The following is a 20,935-nucleotide window of genomic DNA, read 5'->3' as shown; positions in this document are numbered from 1 at the left end:
TATTTAGAGCAGTGATATGTACAAGGATGGACATTCTTTTCCCTGCTCCCTGCAACATAATTAAACCCTTTGAGAGGAATTATGGAACTTTTGCAAATGAGTCCATGTCTTATATCTAGATTATAATCTATTAGTCATGAAACACAATCTAAAACACAATAAAATTATTCTTGGCAAATCTTAGTGCTGGTTTATGCTGTACAGGATACTGAGCAGAGACACTGCTAGAAGTGCAACGGATAGCGCTTGTCACTATGGTTATAAAGAACACAGGTTCGAATCCAGGAAGGGTCTTGAATTTTTAAAAGCATTAGCAAGAACAAATTGTAACAGATATTTTGATGGTGGAATGTATTGTATATAGCTTCATAGCAGTCTTAGTTGGAGAAACGGACAAATAAAGATAAATGCGTCTACTTTGCTTACAAACAATTGCCTCTTTTTGTTTTAAAGGTTTGCTAGTAGTGATGATTCACCATTTTCCCACAGTACAATGAGGTATGGGGTGATGAGGTTATCTATGCAGAGAGATGTAAAGCACATGCGACATGCAGGTAACACAGGCGCAAGGTCTGTGCTGTTTGTGAGTGTAAACTAACGCCACTGTCTGAAGCAGACTTAACTTCATCTTACACTATGTGATCAAAAGTATCCGGACACCCCTCAAAACATTCATTTTTCATATTAGGTTCATTGTGCCACCACCTACAGCCAGGTACTCCAGATCAACGATCTCAGTAGTCATTAGACATCATGAGAGAGCAGAATGGAGCACTCCACAGAACTCACAGACTTCGAACGTGGCCAGGTGATTTGGTGTCACTTGTGTCATACATCTGTACACGAGATTCCCACACTCTTAAACATTCCTGGGTCCACTGTTTCCGATGTGATAGTGAAGTGGAAATGTGAAGTGACACGTACAGCACAAAAGTGTACAGGCCGACCTTGTCTATTGACTGTCAGAGACCGCCGAAAGTTGAAGAGGGTCGTAATGTGTAATAGGCAGACGTCTATCCAAACCATCACACAGGAATTTCCAAATTGCTTCAGGATCCACTGCAAGTACTGTGACAGTTAGGCGGGGAGTAAGAAAACTTGGATTTCGTGGTCGAGCAGCTGCTCATAAGCCACTCATCACTCCGGTAAATGCCAAACGACACCGTGCTTGGTGTAAGGAGCGTAAACGTTGGACAATTGAACAGTGGAATGACAAATCACGGTACACAATGTGGCAATCTGATGGCAGGGTGTGGGCATGGCGAATACACAGTGAATGTCCTCTACCAGCATATGTAGTGCCAACAGTAAAATTCAGAGGCTGTGGTGTTATGATGTGGTCCTTATTTTCATGGAGGGGGGCTTGCAGCCCTTGCTGTTTTGCATGGCACTATCATAGCACAGGCCTACATTGATGTTTTAAGCACCTTTTGCTTTCCTCTGTTGAAGATCAATTCAGGGATGGTGATTGCATCTGTCAACAGGATCGAACACCTGTTCATAAGGCACGACCTATGGCGGAATGGTTACGTGACACAATAACATCCCTGTAATGGACTGGCCTGCACAGAGTCCTGACCTGAATCCTGTAGAACACCTTTGGGATGTTTTGGAACACCTCATTGACCGACATCGATACCTTTCCTCAGTGCAGCACTCCGTGAAGAATAGGCTGCCATTCCACAAGAAACCTTCCAAAACCTGAACGTATGGCTGCAAGAGTGGAAGATATCAACAAGGCTAAGGGTGGACCAACACCATATTGAATTCCAGCATTACCGATGGAGATCGCCACGAACTTGTAAGTCATTTTCAGCCAGATGTCTGGATACTTTTGATCACATAGTGTATGTAAGATGATGAAACTTCAAAAGCTTAAACAATAAGGGTCCTAGTTGGACAGTATTAAGATTTTTTATTTTTTTTTTTTGTTTGTTTTGTTTTTAATGTTGTTTCTAATAAAGTACAAGTGTGTGGTCACATTAACTAGATAATATCTTTTCGAACATGACGTGTATGAACAGCTATTGCAAACATAAGCGCTTGTAAATGCCAAGTAAAACACATTAATACCCTTTTTCTAATTTGTGTGGTGAAGTTTTGTAATTGTGATTTGATTTTCATATGGCAGGACTGTCAATTTGTTTTATAAATAAGTTAAAATATTGATGCAGGCTTGATTAGAACCAGTGACCTGGCCATACCAATATTTTATAGCCCACTGCCCTACCAACCAAGCTACCAATGATATACGTGGAAGTGTATATAACAATAATTTCTACTAAGAGTTTAATTTTGTCAACTGATGGTATAGTTATGTGTAATAGTGGGAAATATATCTTGGAGATAAATTAATGTTAACTTCAGAGTGCAAGACATTTTTAATTAAGGGGTACTTGGGCATCAATGTGGTGGCATTTTGCCATCACAGTGAAAAAATATCATCCATGCAATATGCAATCTTGAAGGTAACAAGGGCAGAGAATTGTGAGAATTATTGCGCAATCAGCTGAATGGCTCATGCATAAAGGTTGCTGGCAAGAATAATACACCAAAAAAATGGAAAAGAAAATTGAAGATCTGTTAGATAATGATCGGTTTGGCATTTGGAGAGGTAAGCCATAAAGAAACAGTTCTGTTGTTGCAATTGATAATGGAAGCAAAACACAAGAGAAATCAAAACAATTCATCCGATCTGTTGACCAGGGAAAAGTGTTCAGCAATGTAAAATGATGCAACATGGAAATCCTGAAAAAATATGAGTGTGATATTGGGAAAGACATATAATGTTCAATAAGTACAGGAATCAAGAGAGAATAGTTAGAATGGAAGACCAAGAACAAAATGATTGGATTAAAAAGGGTATAAGACAATGATATAGTATTTCATTCCTGCCCTTCCTATACATCAAAGAAGTAATGTCAGAAATGAAAGAGAGGTTAACAATGGTATTGAAATTCAGGGCAAAAGGATATAAATTATAAGATTCACTGATGACATTGGTTTTCTCAGTGAAAGTTAAGAATTGCAAGATTTGCTGAATAGTATGAACAATCTCATGAGAACACAATGTAGAATTAGAGTAAACACAAGAAAGATGGAATTAATGATGAAATGAGATTATTGATAAACTTAACATCAATATGGGGAACCACAAAGTTAAGGAATTCTGCCATCTTGGAAGAAAAATAACCCATGACAGATGAAGGAAGGATGACTTAAAAAAAAAGGGCAGATTATCATAGTCAAAGAGGGCATTCCTGGTCAATAGAAGTCTGCTGGTATCAAAAATTGGTCTTAGTCTGAGGAACAAATTTATAATCTACATTTGGAACACAGCACTGTATGATAATGAATCATGGACTGTGGGGAAACAGGAAAAGAAGAGAATCGAAGTGTTTCAGATATGGTGCTAAAGAAGGACATTGAAAATTACATGGTCTGATAAGATAAGGAATGAGGTGGTTCCCCGCAGAACTGATGAAGAAAGGAACATGTGGAAACACTTGACAAGAAGAAGGAACAGTATGGATATGACATGGAATAACTACCCATGGTATTAGTGGGAGGTGTAGAGGGTAAATACTGTAGTGGAATACCTCCAACAAATAACTGAAGACTTCCGGTGTGAGTGCTGCTCTGAGAGAAGAGTTTGGCACAAGAAAGGGATTCATGGTGAGCCACATCGAACCAGTCGAAAGAGTGATGACCCCCTCCCCCAATTCGTCTCTGCTCTTCTTATATATTTTCCTTACCGTAGCATGTCAAGTGACATCCAGTCCTGCGGTGGGACCTGGCCATCATATGAGGTTTTGGGTCATCAGTGTACATGACTTAGTGAATGCACTGTTCAAAAATCACCAGAGGAGGAGGTATATTTGGAAGATTCCAGCTGTTGGATAACTCCAGGCTGAGATTCTGAAATTAGGCATTGGACTACTCAGGAACAGATATAGACTTGGATCACAGTTCAGTAATGATGAAGAGTAGACTGAAACAGGCTCCATCCGTAACATGTGTCACTTCACCAGCAGATTAGCCAGTAGGATTGCAGAAGTACATGGAATTCTGGCAACTGCATCTGTTGTGACATTAGGACAAAACGGGCTGGACAAAAAACATGGAAGCATCACACAAAATATGTGCTTGAACATAAATGCAATGTTAGCTAAGCCTGCAGGTGGCACTGGTGTACTTGTGTATGAACAGCATCTGTCCAATGTCCTCAACATGTTGCAAGTGTCAGTTGTGATTAGAAGAGTGTTTTGTGTAGTTGCGACTGCATTATGTCGGAGCTAAGTGAATTCAAACTGTTGGTGCTTGCATAGTGGGTGCTTCCATAACTGAAGTAACCAAAGAGCTTGGTATTTCGCGAGGCACCGTACTAAGGGAGGGGGAGGAGATTAGTGTTTAATATCCCTTCAATAACAGTATCATTAGAGACAGAACACAAGCTCAGATTAGGAAGGATGGAGAAAGAATGCATATCCTGCATGACAACTGCTACTATTCCTATCACCTGCAATCAGTGCAAGGATTATCAGCAGCAGACCTCCCTCTACTGGAAGGATTTTGTCAATGGTATTTGTACCAGGCCAACACAATTATGAGATTTCTGTCATCGGTCCTCTTTACAAACAAAGAACCCTGATGAATCTGCGTAATCGTCATCTGTGGGCTACAGACAATCCTTGAGGAATGGTTGAGGTGTCTCATCAACATCTGTTCAGCATCAGTGTGTTGGCAGGCACTCTTGGTGACCACATACTTAGACCAGGTATTATTTCACAAAGGCTCGATGGAGGCTTTCTGCGAAGTACTGTGCCTGGACTGCTTGAGAATGTGCCTTTGGCAATATGACAGGTTATGTGGTTTCTGCATAATGGACAACCACCCCACTTCCGCATTACAATTTTTCGACACCCCAGCAACATCTTCCCCAAATGTTGAATAACACGCAGATGCCCTTAGCATGGCCTGCTAGATCCATGGACATAAACCATTTGGATTTTTATCTTTGGAAGCCTCTGAAAAGTGTTGTGTAAGCTGAACCAGTTCCCAATGTGCAGATCCTTCAACAGCATGTTCACAATGCCTGTGATGCTATTTGGAGAGAGGCCGTAACTTGCGAAAGAGTGTGAAAATCTATGATGTGACCTCTGAGTATGTGCAACGCATCCCATAGAGACCACTTCGAACATCTGTTGTGACGTGGATGCGATGCAGCTCTGTACTGTGTTCCAGAACAATTTATCATTGCACACAACTGTTCATTTCTGGGCACATGTTCATAGGACTTTTTTCCTCAATTTCCAGACAGGAATCAGTCCCCAAAAGTGGTCAACTCACAGACAACACAACACAACACCTCTGCTGCTGTACAATTAAATGCTTCCAGTTTGCCATCTGCTGATAAGCCATTGAAAAAACTTCGGATGAGGTGCTGCATGTCTCCCTGCTGCCCTGGGAATACTGGCCAATTACTACTGTCCAACACGTCTCAGTATATGCGACTGCTAACCCAGGGGAGTACCACTGTCCAAGTAATCCTAGGAAAACATGATGCAAAAAATGCTAAATGGGGGGAGGGGGGAATCACTGATTTGTGTGTCCATCTAGTTAATGGTCCAGAATTCCCTTCAGTGGCTTGAAACATGAGTAGCTGCTTTCATTAGATAATTCACACAGCCTTTTAAGATGGCCTCCAGATAGGGGAACTCCAGCAGTTAGAGATGGTTGTGGGCTCTCCAAATGCTGTATGAAGATGACCATAAAACATTGTAAAATTATTTTTATTACATATCTCATGTCATTGAACATGTTTGTGAGCGGCTGGACCTACCCATATACTCTCATTAACAAAAATGCATTATTTAGTAACGAAACATCCGTACATGTACTCAACACAGTAATATCATCGATATTGGACATTAAGATTTTATCATGAATCCATCTCTCTCCTGGTTCTCACATGTTGTTAAAGCTCTGAGCTCTACAACATTGTCATTGATGATGGAGCATAAATCAGCTAATACAAAGGCAAGTTCAGAGCCTGATGCTTCTGAGAGAAATCTGTAGATAGGCTATTACTGAATCTTTTCTTTCTTCTCCATTCTCTTGGAAGGCTGTAAACACAACAACTCATTTGGAAAATGTCTGTAATCCTTGCATGTGATGTTTTCCTCTTGTGTAATTCTACTGGGTAATTTGTTTAGTGACCATACAGTTAAGGTAAGATGCACAATAATTATATCTCACATTTATTAATCAAAACAGGTATGAGTACTGACTGATGAGCAATTCCCATAAACTGGTTTTGTTGGGTTGATAGCCATACTTCATAGCAGTAATTCTTTTGTTGCTTGCAGAAATATTGTAACACACTCCCTTTACTAAGCAGAAAACTTCTCTCAGTACCAATGATGAACTGCTGGACTTGTTTCTGGTAGGTGTAGTAAACATGCTATTTTCATGAAAATACTATTGAGGACTGACATTTGTGATGAACAAAAGATAAGAGCAATTAGGACTCTTACTGGTAGATGCAGATGCTTCTACACCCCCCCCCCCCCCCCCCCCCCACACACACACACACACACCTCCTCTCTCTCTCTCTCTCTCTCTCTCTCTCTCTCTCTCTCTCTCTCTCTCTCCACTATTTAAACGCATATGGTGTACCCTCTCTTATATCTACTTGTTACAGCTCCTCTCTTCTAATTACCCTATCCATATGATAGTTTTTATTTCAAAATATATATATGACTCCATGTCTCCCCCTCATTCTGTATAAATAAAAAAAACTATATATATTTCTTCCAAGGGGTCTGCAAGCTCCCTCTCAACCTTTACCACAAATCTCTGTCAATTTGGCAGCAGATGATGATGAAATTAGAACAGTTTCCTCTTCCTTGTAGCTTTCTTGGAAAATATTCAAGAAATCTCCAATGCTTCTGTCACAAAAAATTATGGCTACTTTCTAAGTAGAAGTACAGATGTCCTATATATGCCCATGTCATATCCAGATTTTATCAAATTTTTGACATTTTCCACATTTTTCTGTTTTTTAATATTTTTCTTTGTTTTCCAAATTTCTCCATATTCCATAGGTAACTAACTCTACAATTGTGTATAATATGCTCTTATTGCTTACATAACCACATGTGGCTTACTACTTTTTTTACTGTTCCAGTGTGATAGAGTTCCAAACCATGCAGGTATCTACAAACTATACTTCTTCCTCCAAATGTCAACACTAAGTGCCAAAGCCAACGCTAAAACACAGACATATGTACAGTGGTAGGTGACAGTGGCTGCAACGTCGTAGGGTGGGTTTGGAGTTGCATCTGAAAGGTGGATCTAGATGCATTAATGGGGGATCTACAATGCATTACACCAGGGAATATTATTACCTGTGGATCCACCATGAGTTACATCTGAGGAAATTATTCCTGTACAAGGTCTGGGGTAATGCTCAGGGTGAATCCACTGCTGCAAAAAAGTTGTGGAAAAATTTTTGGTATAGATCCACCCATATATGCTCCGGGGTGGCATCTAAAAGGGGATACACCCATGATGTGTTTAGGAATAATGTTCTGATGGATCCAGCATGTGCTATATCGAGGGATATTGTTTAGGGGCGTATCCTCTTGCACAAAGTCCAGGGTAACGGTTGGAGTAGATTTATCTGTGCAATAACTTGCAAATAATGTTTGGTAAGAATTCTACGATGTGTGATCTGTGGTAACGTTTGCAATGGAGCCATCTGCACAATAATTTCCAGATAGTGTTTTGTATGGATGCACCAGCGTATGATCCATCATAGCTAGGTACAGCACTGCAACCACTGTCTGCTTCCAGCTTGTCTCGTCATCCGTACCAGCACATTTGCTATCAGTGGAGACACAGAGAGAGAGAGAGAGAGAGTTTACAATAGAATAATGTCAATACTCTACCTCCACAGCGAAATGGTACTAGTTGTTGGAAATTATATATTTGTACACTGCTTTGTGTGTGTGTGTGTGTGTGTGTGTGTGTGTGTGTGTGTGTGTGTGTGTGTGAGTGAGAGAGAGAGAGAGAGAGAGAGAGAGAGAGAGAGAGAGAGAGGGGGGGGGGGGGGGGGGGTAGCCAAATTTACAGTCATTGCAAATACTGTTTCATATTTCAACACCAACTTTGTTGTGTTAGGTAAGTTTCACATGCAGCTGAATCACCCAGCATTGCCAATAGCTCTATGTATCTGCCAGCCTACAACCTGTCAGCAGCATCTGTTTAACATTTTACAGTCATACATTATTATTATTGTTTAAATATCCACTTCCTCTCTTGCATATGGTGGTCTGCGTGTCTTAAAGTGAATTTTCTCCATTGGTGTGGATTTTGGGTGATGCCGTGCATACAGAAAAAAAATCACATCCACTTTATCTCAGATCTTGGACTATCTACGTTGCAGCACACTGGTAAAAGAGTGTAATTACAGCCACACTTAGTGGATATGTTCGAGAGGGCTGCCATCTTGAGTGCATATTGCATGTCATTGCTGGACCCACGTCCAGCTCCATGGCCCGAGAGTATCCGCATTGCAGTGCACTAAAAGAAACAGTGTAATTGGATTTCAAGTCTAGACACGTTTAGAAGGTATGACCAGAACAACATGTGACTGGTAGTGTTATCATCATTTGAAGGTATTTTTATGCTAGACTGAATAACTATCATTAGTGGAAAACATTTGCTGTTTGGTGATCATACTACTGTGTTAAGGTGCATTCCAGTGTTTGTGCTATACTTTTACGGTTATTAAGACAGCCCGATGTGAGGTCTAAACCAGCATTTTTCAGAGAATTAAAGTAAATACTGTTCACTTGTGTCAATATATGAGGGCTGTTCAAAAAGTATGTGATGTTATTTTTTATTGTTGAAACGCGCAACGGTATTCGGGTGTGCACACTCTCTATGCTCATAGGCATACGTATGAAGTGTGCATGCCCAAACCTTTTCGTGATTGCAGAAATAACCAGTTGCTTGCAAGTCATTGACAGTGAATATGTATAAGTGGTAGCCGTCGGATTTTGGGTTGTGGTCAAAATGAAAAAATGTAACAGCCTTATTGCATCAAATTTTGTTTAAGCTTGACTGTTCTCAAGTGGAAAGAATCCCCAAGATTTAACAAGTGCTCTGGGAAAAAGGAATGGTTACCATACAGATAATGACGTGGTGATACAACAGCTTCAAACATGGCAGCTCATCAGTGACGAGTAAAGCACAGTCAGTTAGGCCCTGAACATTCACAAATGAGGTTGTTATTGATCACATAAGGACACTGGTGACACATGATAGACAAATCAGCATCAGACAGCTTACAGACGGGGTTAAAATTAGTTTTGGATCCCTTCATTCCATTTTAAGCGCATTTGGACCTCAGGAGGATTCTCACCAAAATATTTGCTGAAGTTGCTAACAACTTAGCAAAAACAGCTTTGTTTGGAGGTTACACAGGACATTCTGGATACTGTGGACTGCAATCGTAACTTTCTTAACACAGTGATCACTAATGATGAGTCCTGGGTTTATGGGTATGATCCAGAATGCAAGCTCAAGTCTTCGCAGTGGAAGCATTCAACATCCTCGAGACCCAAAAAAAAAGGGCAGGTGCACAGTAATGTAAAAGTCGTACTGACCATCTTTTTTGACTTCAATGACGTGGTCCATCACAAGAACGCCCCAGAAGGTACTAATGCCAATAAGGTGTGCTACCAAGAGTCTCTGTGTCATCTTCGCAAAGCAGAGAGGCGCAAACTGCCAGATTTGTAGGCAATGGGCAGTTTGCACGTTCATCACGATAATGTACCCTCACTGTTGTCAATTAATTCACAGTTCTTTGGCTAAATGCAACATGACTTTGGTTTTTCAGCCTCCCTATTTCCTGACCTAGCACGGAATGACTTCTGGCTTTTACCTAAACTGAAAAAGACTCTGAAAGGGACCAGATTTCAGAACAGGGAAGACGCAATGCATAGTCAATGAAGCAACTGCGTACCATACCAGAAGAGGCTTTCCAACAATGCCTCCAGCAGTGGCAGCAGCGTTGGGAGAGGTGCACAGTAGGTGGCTCATGTCAAACAATTTTATCCGAATAAAAATTGACTTTATAAATAAGTCAGATACTTATTGAATAGCCCTTGTAAATATATTCTGGGTAATCAGGACTGATAGCTGGTTATAAAGCCATGCTCTGTATGTCTATAATTGTAATTATTTAAATGGGAAATCGATTACACAAACACGTACTGTTGTATGTGGCCATTGCTGGGTTGGAGCAGTGTTCGTAGCTGTGCACCACACATCAGTGTTACAAGGGAGGGCTACCCTGCAAGCACTGGTGAGCTCTAGGTGTGTATGTTTCCACTATTATGCTAACACACACATTTGAACACACCCTGGTACTGTAGGTAAAATGCCACCCTTAAATGTGTGAGAAGAGGGAAGCTTTTTAGTCACCACTGACACTGAGTGAGAATAAAATATTCAGTTTTTGTAGTTCTGTATGTAATTGGACAGTAGTAATAGTGAATTCACAATCATACCAATAGTTTGGGCCTCCACCATTCACAAGTACGATGATGAGTGAAAACTAGAAAATTTCAATCACAGTTAATAAAAGTTCTGATAATAACTTAGCTGCTCCATATGATGAGATACTCAACTTTGATATCCTCGGGGTTGCTGTTTCAGAAACTCCCAGTGTTTGATGTTGCTGATGTACTAAATAAATAAAACACACTTTTCTTGTTTTGTATTATGATCGATTTCGATGTACATTGATGATATATACATTTCTTGGCAGACAGCTTCCGAAAGACAATAATGCAGACTAATCATACAGTGTAGGCTTTCACGGCTGGTGATGTCTTCAGTTGGAACTTCTGGGCTGAGAGGCTATTGTCGATGTATAAAATTTCCAGCTAACGTTTCATATCCATCTGCAGGAGAGATCTTCTGAGGTTGTCCAGCTACCGCCACTGAGGCTCTTTTTTTCGGGCTGTTCTAGGGCGTGCATTTTGCCCTTTTCAGCCATGGTGTGTAGTTTTATACTATTTTGGCACAATTTATTTTGACCGCTGGGGGTGCATGGGGGGGGGGTCTCCCAATTGGGAATTTATTTGCAGGAGTATGTTGGGGACAGTTCCAGTATTCACCTTAGCGGCCAAGGAAAACCTGCAAAACCCAGCCAGAGCTGCTTGTTTTGCCTTCTCTTACTTTATTTGCCGTCCTGCCAGCGTTGGCGCTGGCGTTCATGGCGGGCAAGAGCGGCTTCGCGCCTTCTGTTGCGGTCTTCCTCTTGCCTTCTTTCTCGCTCTTCTCGTTCTCTTCTGAACTGCTCTTCACGGGCTTCCGCCTTCCTTCTTATGAGCTCCCGACTTTGCAGGAAGTTCATTTGATGCTCATCACGCTCGGCCACGTTCGGGATCGCGTCGTCCAGTATTTCGCTATTGGTGAGGCTCCAGGTACTCTCGCATTTTTAGAGCGCATAGAGGGCACCACCATTCGTCACGTGTTGCCTACGGTATGCCTATCCTTGGAAGGTGTCGTCATTCTCGATAAGAATAATCGATTGTCATTCTCGATAAGAATAATCGATTGTCATTCTCGATAAGAATAATCGATTGTCATTCTCGATAAGAATAATCGATTGTCATTCTGCTGGCGCAATGTCGACATCCATGTTTTGTTCAACTTTAAAACTTCCTCTTTTCTATTAAAATTATTATGGTGTTTGTGAATCTCTATTGATTCTCTGTACATGCGCGCATGATAATGGGATGTTTGTGCTAGTACGCTTGTCTCATTAATTTCGTGATTCCCATCTTGAAAAATTTGCTCAGCTACGGCCGATTTTTCGATGTGTCTAAAGTGACAGTTTCTTTTATGTTCAGCTAAGTGAGTGTTTACACTTCTTTTCGTTGTTCCAATATATACTTGTCCACAACTGCATGGAAGTTTGTATACCCCAGGTGTTGCTAGAGGGTGTCAGGCATCTTTCGCAGTTCATAAATATCCCTTAATTTTCTTGGTGGGTCTTAAGATTGTTTTGATCCAATACTTGGCCAGAACTTCCCCGATATGGTCCGTGACTTTATTAATGAATGATAGGAAAATAGCGAAAATATCTGAAGTAATGGCCAAACGAATATTAACCTTTATCAGACATCTCTACCGAATGGATGGAAATAGACTAACAAAACCAATAATCCTATATTCCTGGAAGAAGAAATCGACAATAGTATGGATTACAGGAGTAAGGAAAGATCTAGAATGAAACAACATCAAAGAATCGGAAATAGCAGAAAGAAACAGTTTTAAAAATATAATACTAAATCTGGAAGGATTTCAAAGCATAAGAAATAAAAAAATCGGGAATAACATGGACAGAAGAAAGGAAGAGACTTAATGGAGAGAAAATGAGGGAATACCGGAAAAATAGAAAACAACAACAAAGGAAGAAGAGGAACTGAAGTACGGGCATGTGACCTTGACGTTGTGGTGAGCCTTGTGTGCTCTGAGGAGGACACAATAAGCTATACTGAACAGGTTCAGCCACATCAGACAGTTAACCATCGAGGAGCCAGACTAATGATGCCCAACTCAAGCAGCATGGTTCAAAAAACAATAAAAAATACCTATACCGGATCAATTGTCACCAAGTCCACAAAAATCTGCATTGCTTCCCAGACTATGGCGGTCTAATTTAAAAATTATGGGAGAGTAAATGTTGGGAACCAGAATGAAGCACAAAAGAGGTGAATATGTCTTTGGCAGAGTTAGGGTTGTAAAAGGAGGGACTTACATTTTAAACTTATCTGGCAGCTTCAGAGACATGAAAATCAAAACTTCTCGACATATCTGTGCTTCTTTCATAGTTAAACCTACTTCCCCAGTGCAGTGAGCGCTCTCAGTTGCAAGACATTGGCACGCCTGCATCTTGCAATTAATAGGCTAAAGTCACTGATGTTGTGGCGAAAATCCAGAAGATTTTCTAGCCGTAGTAAACAATATGAGCATGATTGCGGAAGGGCATACGTGTAATAGCTAAAAAAAAAAAAATTCTGTAGGTGGATTTGTTCCTGGGAACACGCTAAAACAATGTCTATATCTCTGGGTGGGGAAGTTTGATTTTTTCCCCAAGGGGACCATTTCTTCTGGAAACCCACTCTTGGTACATGTATGGTGAGGGGCGTAAGAACAAATAGTCACAAATTTATGTGCTTCAAGAGAGTGAGATGCATCTACAATAGGAAGTATCCCAGAGTGGGTGTGCATCTATAATAATCTGCGTTGTATTACATGAAATGAGGACTGCCATGTTGGATGCCATTGTGGCATGTGCCATGTTATACAACATAACATGTTTCATGTTACTTGACATGATTCATTATAGTACATGGCCTGTGTACTAATACTAACCAGTGAAGAAGTGTGAATATGTCAAAATGTTTTGATTCAAATATATTTGAAGCTTCTAGATAAGTCAAAAAGCTAGTTTCCTTTTTTTACATCCTGACTCTGCCCAGGACATATTCGCCTTTTTATGCTATTATAGGAGCATTTATCATTCTGGTACAACAAGAATATATAAATTCTCCAAATCTAGCTTTGGATATTTTGGATATTTCATTGCAAATGCAATCTACCCTCTGAGTCCAAGGTTAGTTCATGTGTAAGTTAGATGCTGGATGTGTGTATCAAAAGGTGGTGTTTGGTATTAGAAGGCACTAAAAGCTGGTTGGGAGTGTTTAACAGTTGTATGATCATTAGAAAACATTCAAAAACTAATCACTAGGCGTGACTGCAAGGGGTGATAAAAGTTCGAGAAAGAATCTTATCTGCACGAAAAGGGATATTTTAGTTGAGGTGACAGGCAATGTGAGTGGCTACATCGACCCCGGGCTAGTTTATGGCATACATAAGAATTTTTATCGCATTTATCAATTTTCAGCAGCTTTCAGGCAAATTTTCTAAAATTTGACTATTTGCCAGTTATTTTCTTCACACATTAAATCTCGCGCAGTTAACACATTAAGTGTCACACACATAGTGATAGGTGTTTAATAGCCAGGCCAGGCTAGCTAGACCCAAGGTGCTAGGGGTGACGCCATGCGGTGGCTGCCAGTGCCCATGCGGCAATCAACATGCTGAACAGTACATTATGTTTAACATGTCAATATAAAATTAACTTTTTTTTTATTTCTGTCCCACTTTTTCCAATGCAAAGTGATATAATTTCGTAATTTACAAGTTGCAGAACCGACAAGTTGTATTATTGAACCACACACACACACACACACACCTTCTACCACGCAAACATTTGGGTTTACACTCGTCTGTTGTGAGACATTTCCGGGAGGGTCCACTGGGGGCCGAACCGCACAATAACCCTGGGTTCGGTGTGGGGTGGCAGCGGGGTGAGTGGACTGCTGTAGCCTGCTGTGGGATTGTGAACCACTGAGGGCTATGACGGGGACGAAGCCTTTCCCTCGTGTCTAGGTCCCCAGTTCAGTACAATACAATACAATTATTAAACTAAAAAAGGTAATATATTTTATATTTTCATTGTTTGTAGGCAGTTTGATAGCACATCCGTGTTGAACATTACAGCAAGTCTAGTTCTTTCTGTTGTCACTAAAAGATGTTAAAAATCTCATGAATTACCTGAAATGGAAACGAATTGCTTCTCCTTCTAGTACTTAGCATTGGACTCAGACTCTGAATTGTATTTCTATTTCAGAGGAATCTCTGTGTACTCGTTATTTTATAGGAGAAAACAACCCATTTACATGATTGCTAGATTGAGATTCACTTTGAGGGACCAACAAAAGACAAAGTCTGAGGATATTGGGAGGAATGGGAAGGAGGGGGAGGGGGCAATTGATATGTGGCTTGTGTGTAAAAATATTCTCCAACCGGCCATCCATCAACCCCATAGACGAATTGGCTACTTAGTTTGCCCTCCATCTTAATGAAGACCCAGAGCGACAAGTTTCACATTCATTGGACTTAAACTGTAAATAACTACCAAGAGAAATCTTTAGAAGCTAACTCGCATCTGATCCCTTTACAGGCCCAGGCCCCATATTGGGACATGACTGAAACTCCCTGTGGTTGCCTGCAAGAAACACCTATGTGATTTGGCCAACCTGTGGGACTTGTGAAGGCAGGTGCGCCTGCACATTGAAATCTTTGATATTTAAATCCTTTTTTTGTACATTTCACAGTGAAACGCAATTGTTTAAATGTTTCTTTTATGTTTTGAAAGGCCATTTACCAGAGCTAACCGTAATACTTTATTATGTCGAAAAACATTATGTAATTAAGTATTTGTTTGTGTGCAGGTACATGTCAACAGTCCTTGTAAACATTGAAATTCCAGTGCCAGAGTACCATAGCACACAGCTTGCACCTGTGTCAAGTCAATCCAGGCTGCTAAAGAAGTCAGAATCCTTAAGAAACGGCTGAAATCACTAAAATGCAACAAAGCTTCAGTGCTCGGAGGAATCCCTATCAGATTCTATAACAAATTCCGATTCCTTTTTAACTATATTATACCCAGATACATCGAATAAAAAACTGGGACCACAAATTGGAAGAAAGCGCAGGTCACACCGGTTTATAAGAATGTCAGCAAAACTGATCCACAAAACTACCATGCAATACACTTGACATTCTCTTGTTGTACAATCTTATAACATACCCTGAGATCAAATGTAACAAGGTATCTATAACTAAATGACCTGCTCCGGACCAGCCAGTAATGACTCAAAAAATATCAGTCATGGGGCATCCATCTCGTGCTTTTACCACATGGCATTCTGAAAAACCAAAATGAAGACAGTCAGGCTGAGGCATTATTTCTTTATTTCCAAAAAACCTTCATCTCAGTCTTACGCCAACACTTATTATTGAAACACTGATCATGTGAAGTATCATGCAAAATTTGTGACTTGGTTGGCAATTTTTTGGAATGGAAAGTCATTAACAGGTGTATTACTAATTTCAGGTGTGCTTGAGGGAAGTGTATTGGGTTCCTTTCTGCTCATATTTAATATTAATAACTTTGCAGACTATATTAATAGCGGCCTGAGACCTTTCGCAGATGATGCATTCATAGAATTGAGTAATGTCTGTTAGAACAGTAAAAAAATTCAAGTAGATCTCGGCATAGCGACTCGCTATGATCTCGGTAACATTTAAAAGTGGTCCAAAGATTGGCAACTTGTTTTAAATGTTCAGAAATGTAAAGTTGTGAACTTCACAAAACAAATAAAATTTGTGTCCTATGACTACAACATCAGTGAGTCACAACTGTAATTGGGAAATTCGTATAAATTATCTAGGTGTAGTAATTTGTAGGTTATAAAAGGGAATGATTGAATAGGCTCAGCCACACGTGAAGCAGGTCGCAGGCTTTGGTTCATAGGTTAGGATACAAGGAAAATTCAATCCATTCACAAAGGAGATCGCTTATAAAACACTTGTGCGACCCATCATAAAATATTTTTCAAGTAGGAAGGTCTCGTGCCAAACAGAACTAACACAGGTTACCACACGGGATGCAAAACGAGCAGCACGAATAGTCACAAGTTTGTACGGCCCAAGGAAGAATGTCACAGGGAAGTTGGAAAATCCAAATTGTGATGGAGGCATAAATAATGTCTCCGACTCTTTTAGTTTAAAATGAAATTTAGGAAGTTTTAGCTTTTCTTAATGGTCCTGCATATTATTCAGCGTCGGTTTATGTAGGCAGACAATATTATGAGTTTATGATAATTCAGTTTTCTCCCCTTGAAACAACTAGAATATGTCTGGAGCAAAAACTAGTGGCTGAAGATTAAATGTAAAATTTTGGGGTCAGTTTCCACTTGGACTTCCCCATGAACCATGGACCTTGCCATTGGTGGGCAGGCTTGCATGCCTCAGCGACACAGATGGCCGTACCGAAGGTGCAACCACAACGGAGGGGTATCTGTTGGGAGGCCAGACAAACGTATGGTTCCTGAAGAAAGACAGCAGCCTTTTCAGTAGTTGCAGGGGCAACAGTCTGGATGATTGACTGACCTGGTCTTGCAACATTAACCAAAACGGCCTTGCTGTGCTGGTACTGCGAACTGCTGAAAGCAAGGGGTAACTACGGCCGTAATTTTTCCCGAGGTCATGCAGCTTTACTGTATGGATAAATGATGATGGCGTCCTTTTGGGTAAAATATTCCGGAGGTAAAATAGTCCCCCATTCGGATCCCCGGGCGGGGACTACTCAAGAGGACGTCGTTATCAGGAAAAAGAAAACTGGCGTTCTACGGATCGGAACGCGGAATGTCAGATCCTTTAACCGGGCAGGTAGATTAGAAAATTTAAAAAGGGAAATGGATAGGTTAAAGTTAGATATAGTGGGAATTACTGAAGTTCGGTGGCAGGAGGAACAAGACGTTTGGTCAGGTGAATACAGGGTTATAAACACAAAATCAGTTAGGGGTAATGCAGGAGTAGGTTTAATAATGAATAGGAAAATAGGAATGCGGGTAAGCTACTACAAACAGCATAGTGAATGCATTATTGTGGCCAAGATAGACACGAAGCCCACGCCTACTACAGTAGTACAAGTTTACATGCCAACTAGCTCTGCAGATGATGAAGAAATTGAAGAAATATAAGGTGAGATAAAAGAAATTATTCAGGTAGTGAAGGGAGATGAAAATTTAATAGTCATGGGTGACTGGAATTCGAGAGTAGGAAAAGGGAGAGAAGGAAACATAGTGGGTGAATATGGATTAGGGCTAAGAAATGAAAGAGGAAGCCGCCTGGTAGAGTTTTGCACAGAGCATTACTTAATCATAGCTAACACTTCGTTCAAGAATCATGACAGAAGGTTGTATACATGGAAGAGTACTGGAGATACTAGAAGGTATCAGATAGATTATATAATAGTAAGACAGAGGTTTAGGAACCAGGTTTTAAATTGTAAGACATTACCAGGGGCAGATGTAGACTCTGACCACAATCTATTGGTTATGAACTGTAGATTAAAACTGAAGAAACTGCAAAACGTTGGGAATTTAAGGAGATGGGACCTGGATAAACTGATTAAACCAGAGGTTGTACAGAGTTTCAGGGACAGCATAAGGGAACAATTGACAGGAATGCGGGAAAGAAGTACAGTAGAAGAAGAACGGGTAGCTCTGAGGGATGAAGTAGAGAAGGCAGCAGAGGATCAAGTAGGTAAAAAGATGAGGGCTAGTAGAACTCCTTGGGTAACAGAAGAAATATTGAATTTAATTGATGAAAGGAGAAAACATAAAAATGCAGTAAATGAAGCAGGCAAAAAGGAATACAGACATCTCAAAAATGAGATCGATAGGAAGTGCAAAATGGCTATGGCTAGAGGACAAATGTAAGGATGTCGAGGCTTATCTCACGAGGGGTAAGATAGATACTGCTTACAGGAAAATTAGACACCTTTGGAGAAAAGAGAATCACTTGCATTAATATCAACAGCTCAGGTGGAAACCCAGTTCTAAGCAAGGAAGGGAAAGCAGAAAGGTGGAAGGAGTATATAGAGGGTCTATACAGGGGCGATGTTCTTGGGGACAATATTATGGAAATGGAAGAGGATGTAGATGAAGATGAAATGGGAGATACGATACTGTGTGAAGAGTTTGACAGAGCACTGAAAGACCTGAATCGAAACAAGGCCCCGGGAGTAGACAACATTCCATTAGAACTACTGACGGCCTTGGGAGAGCCAGTCCTGACAAAACTCTATCATCTGGTGAGCAAGATGTAGGAGACAGGTGAAATACCCTCAGACTTCAAGAAGAATATAATAATTCCAATCCCAAAGAAAGCAAGTGTTGACGAATGTGAAAATTACCGAACTATCAGTTTAATAAGTCACAGCTGCAAAATACTAACGCGAAATCTTTACAGATGAATGGAAAAACTGGTAGAAGCCTACCTCGGGGAAGATCAGTTTGGATTCCGTAGAAATGTTGGAACACGTGAGGCAATTCTGACCTTACGACTTATTTTAGAAGAAAGATTAAGGAAAGGCAAACCTACGTTTCTAGCATTTGTAGACTTAGAGAAAGCTTTTGACAATATTGACTAGAATACTCTCTTTCAAATTCTAAAGGTGCAGGGGTAAAATACAGGGAGTGAAAGGCTATTTACAATTTCAGTTTACAGACTATATTCCACACTAGCTCATCTGTACAGAAACCAGATGGTAGTTATAAGAGTCGAGGGGTACGAATGGGAAGCAGTGGTTGGGAAGGGAGTGAGACAGGGTTGTAGCCTGTCCCCGATGTTATTCAATCTGTATATTGAGCAAGCAGTAAAGGAAACAAAAGAAAAATTCGGAGTAGGTATTAAAATCCATGGAGAAGAAGTAAAAACTTTGAGGTTCGCCGATGACATTGTAATTCTATCAGACACAGCAAAGGACTTAGAAGAACAGTTGAACGGAATGGACAGTGTCTTGAAAGGAGGATATAAGATGAACATCAACTATAGTAAAACGAGGATAATGGAATGTGGTTGAATTAAGTCGGGTGATGCTGAGGGAATTAGATTAGGAAATGAGACACTTAAAGTAGTAAAGGAGTTTTGCTATTTGGGGAGCAAAATAACTGATGATGGTCGAAGTAGAGAAGATATAAAATGTAGACTGGCAATGGCAAGGAAAGCGTTTCTGAAGAAGAGAAATTTGTTAACATCGAGTATAGATTTAAGTGTCAGGAAGTCATTTCTGAAAGTATTAGTATGGAGTGTAGCCATGCATGGAAGTGAAACATGGACGATAAATAGTTTGGACAAGAAGAGAATAGAAGCTTTCTAAATGTGGTTCTACAGAAGGATGCTGAAGATTAGATTGGTAGATCACATAACTAATGATGAAGTATTGAATAGAATTGGGCAGAAGAGGAGTATGTGGCACAATTTTAAAAAGAGAAGGGACCGGTTAGTAGGACATGTTCTGAGGCATCAAGGGATCACAAATTTAGCATTGGAGGGCAGCGTGGAGGGTAAAAATCGTAGAGGGGGCCAAGAGATGAATACACTAAGCAGATTCAGAGGGATGTGGGTTGCAGTAAGTACTGGGAGATGAAGAAGCTTGCACAGGATAGAGTAGCATGGAGAAGACTGAAAACCGCAACATTTCACTTGGGAATGTTAGAATACTAAGCAGCTGCCGAGGCACCGCTTATTAAGGAATGGCGAAGATAATTTTAATTAAATATAGATCAAACAGAGGTGAATAACCAACAGTTTTCCTCTGTAGTTCTTCCATGAATGGAAAGTTGAACGAGAGAATTTGTCAGTAGGTACAATGCCGCGCGGGATTAGCCATGCGGTCTAGGGCGCTGCAGTCATGAACTGTGCGGCTGATCCCGGCGGAGGTTCGAGTCCTCCCTCGGGCGTGTGTGTGTGTGTGTGTGTGTGTGTGTGTGTGTGTGTGTGTGTGTGTGTGTGTGTTTGTCCTTAGGATAATTTAGGTTAAGTAGTGTGTAAGCTTAGGGACTGATGACCTTAGCAGTTAAGTCCCATAAGATTTCACACACATTTGAACATTGTACAATGGGGTGCATTTCGCACTGGCAAGTAATTTATACTTGTAGATTTGTAACTTGTAAGCCGGTCGAGCGGTTCTAGGTGCTACAGTCTGGAACCACGCGACCGCTACGGTCGCAAGTTCGAATCCTGCCTCGGGCATGGATGTGTGTGATGTCCTTAGGTTAGTTATGTTTAAGTAGTTCTAAGTTCTAGGGCACTGATGACCTCAGAAGTTAAGTCCCATAGTGCTCAGAGCCATTTTTTGTAACTTGCAACGAAACTTAGCATCAATAAGGCAAACTGCTGCGACGTATCAGATGAGCTAGTGTGGAATATA

This window comes from Schistocerca serialis, chromosome 9 (assembly GCF_023864345.2).
Source record: "Schistocerca serialis cubense isolate TAMUIC-IGC-003099 chromosome 9, iqSchSeri2.2, whole genome shotgun sequence".
NCBI classification, from domain to species: Eukaryota; Metazoa; Arthropoda; class Insecta; order Orthoptera; family Acrididae; genus Schistocerca; species Schistocerca serialis.
This window is presented reverse-complemented; position numbering follows the sequence as displayed.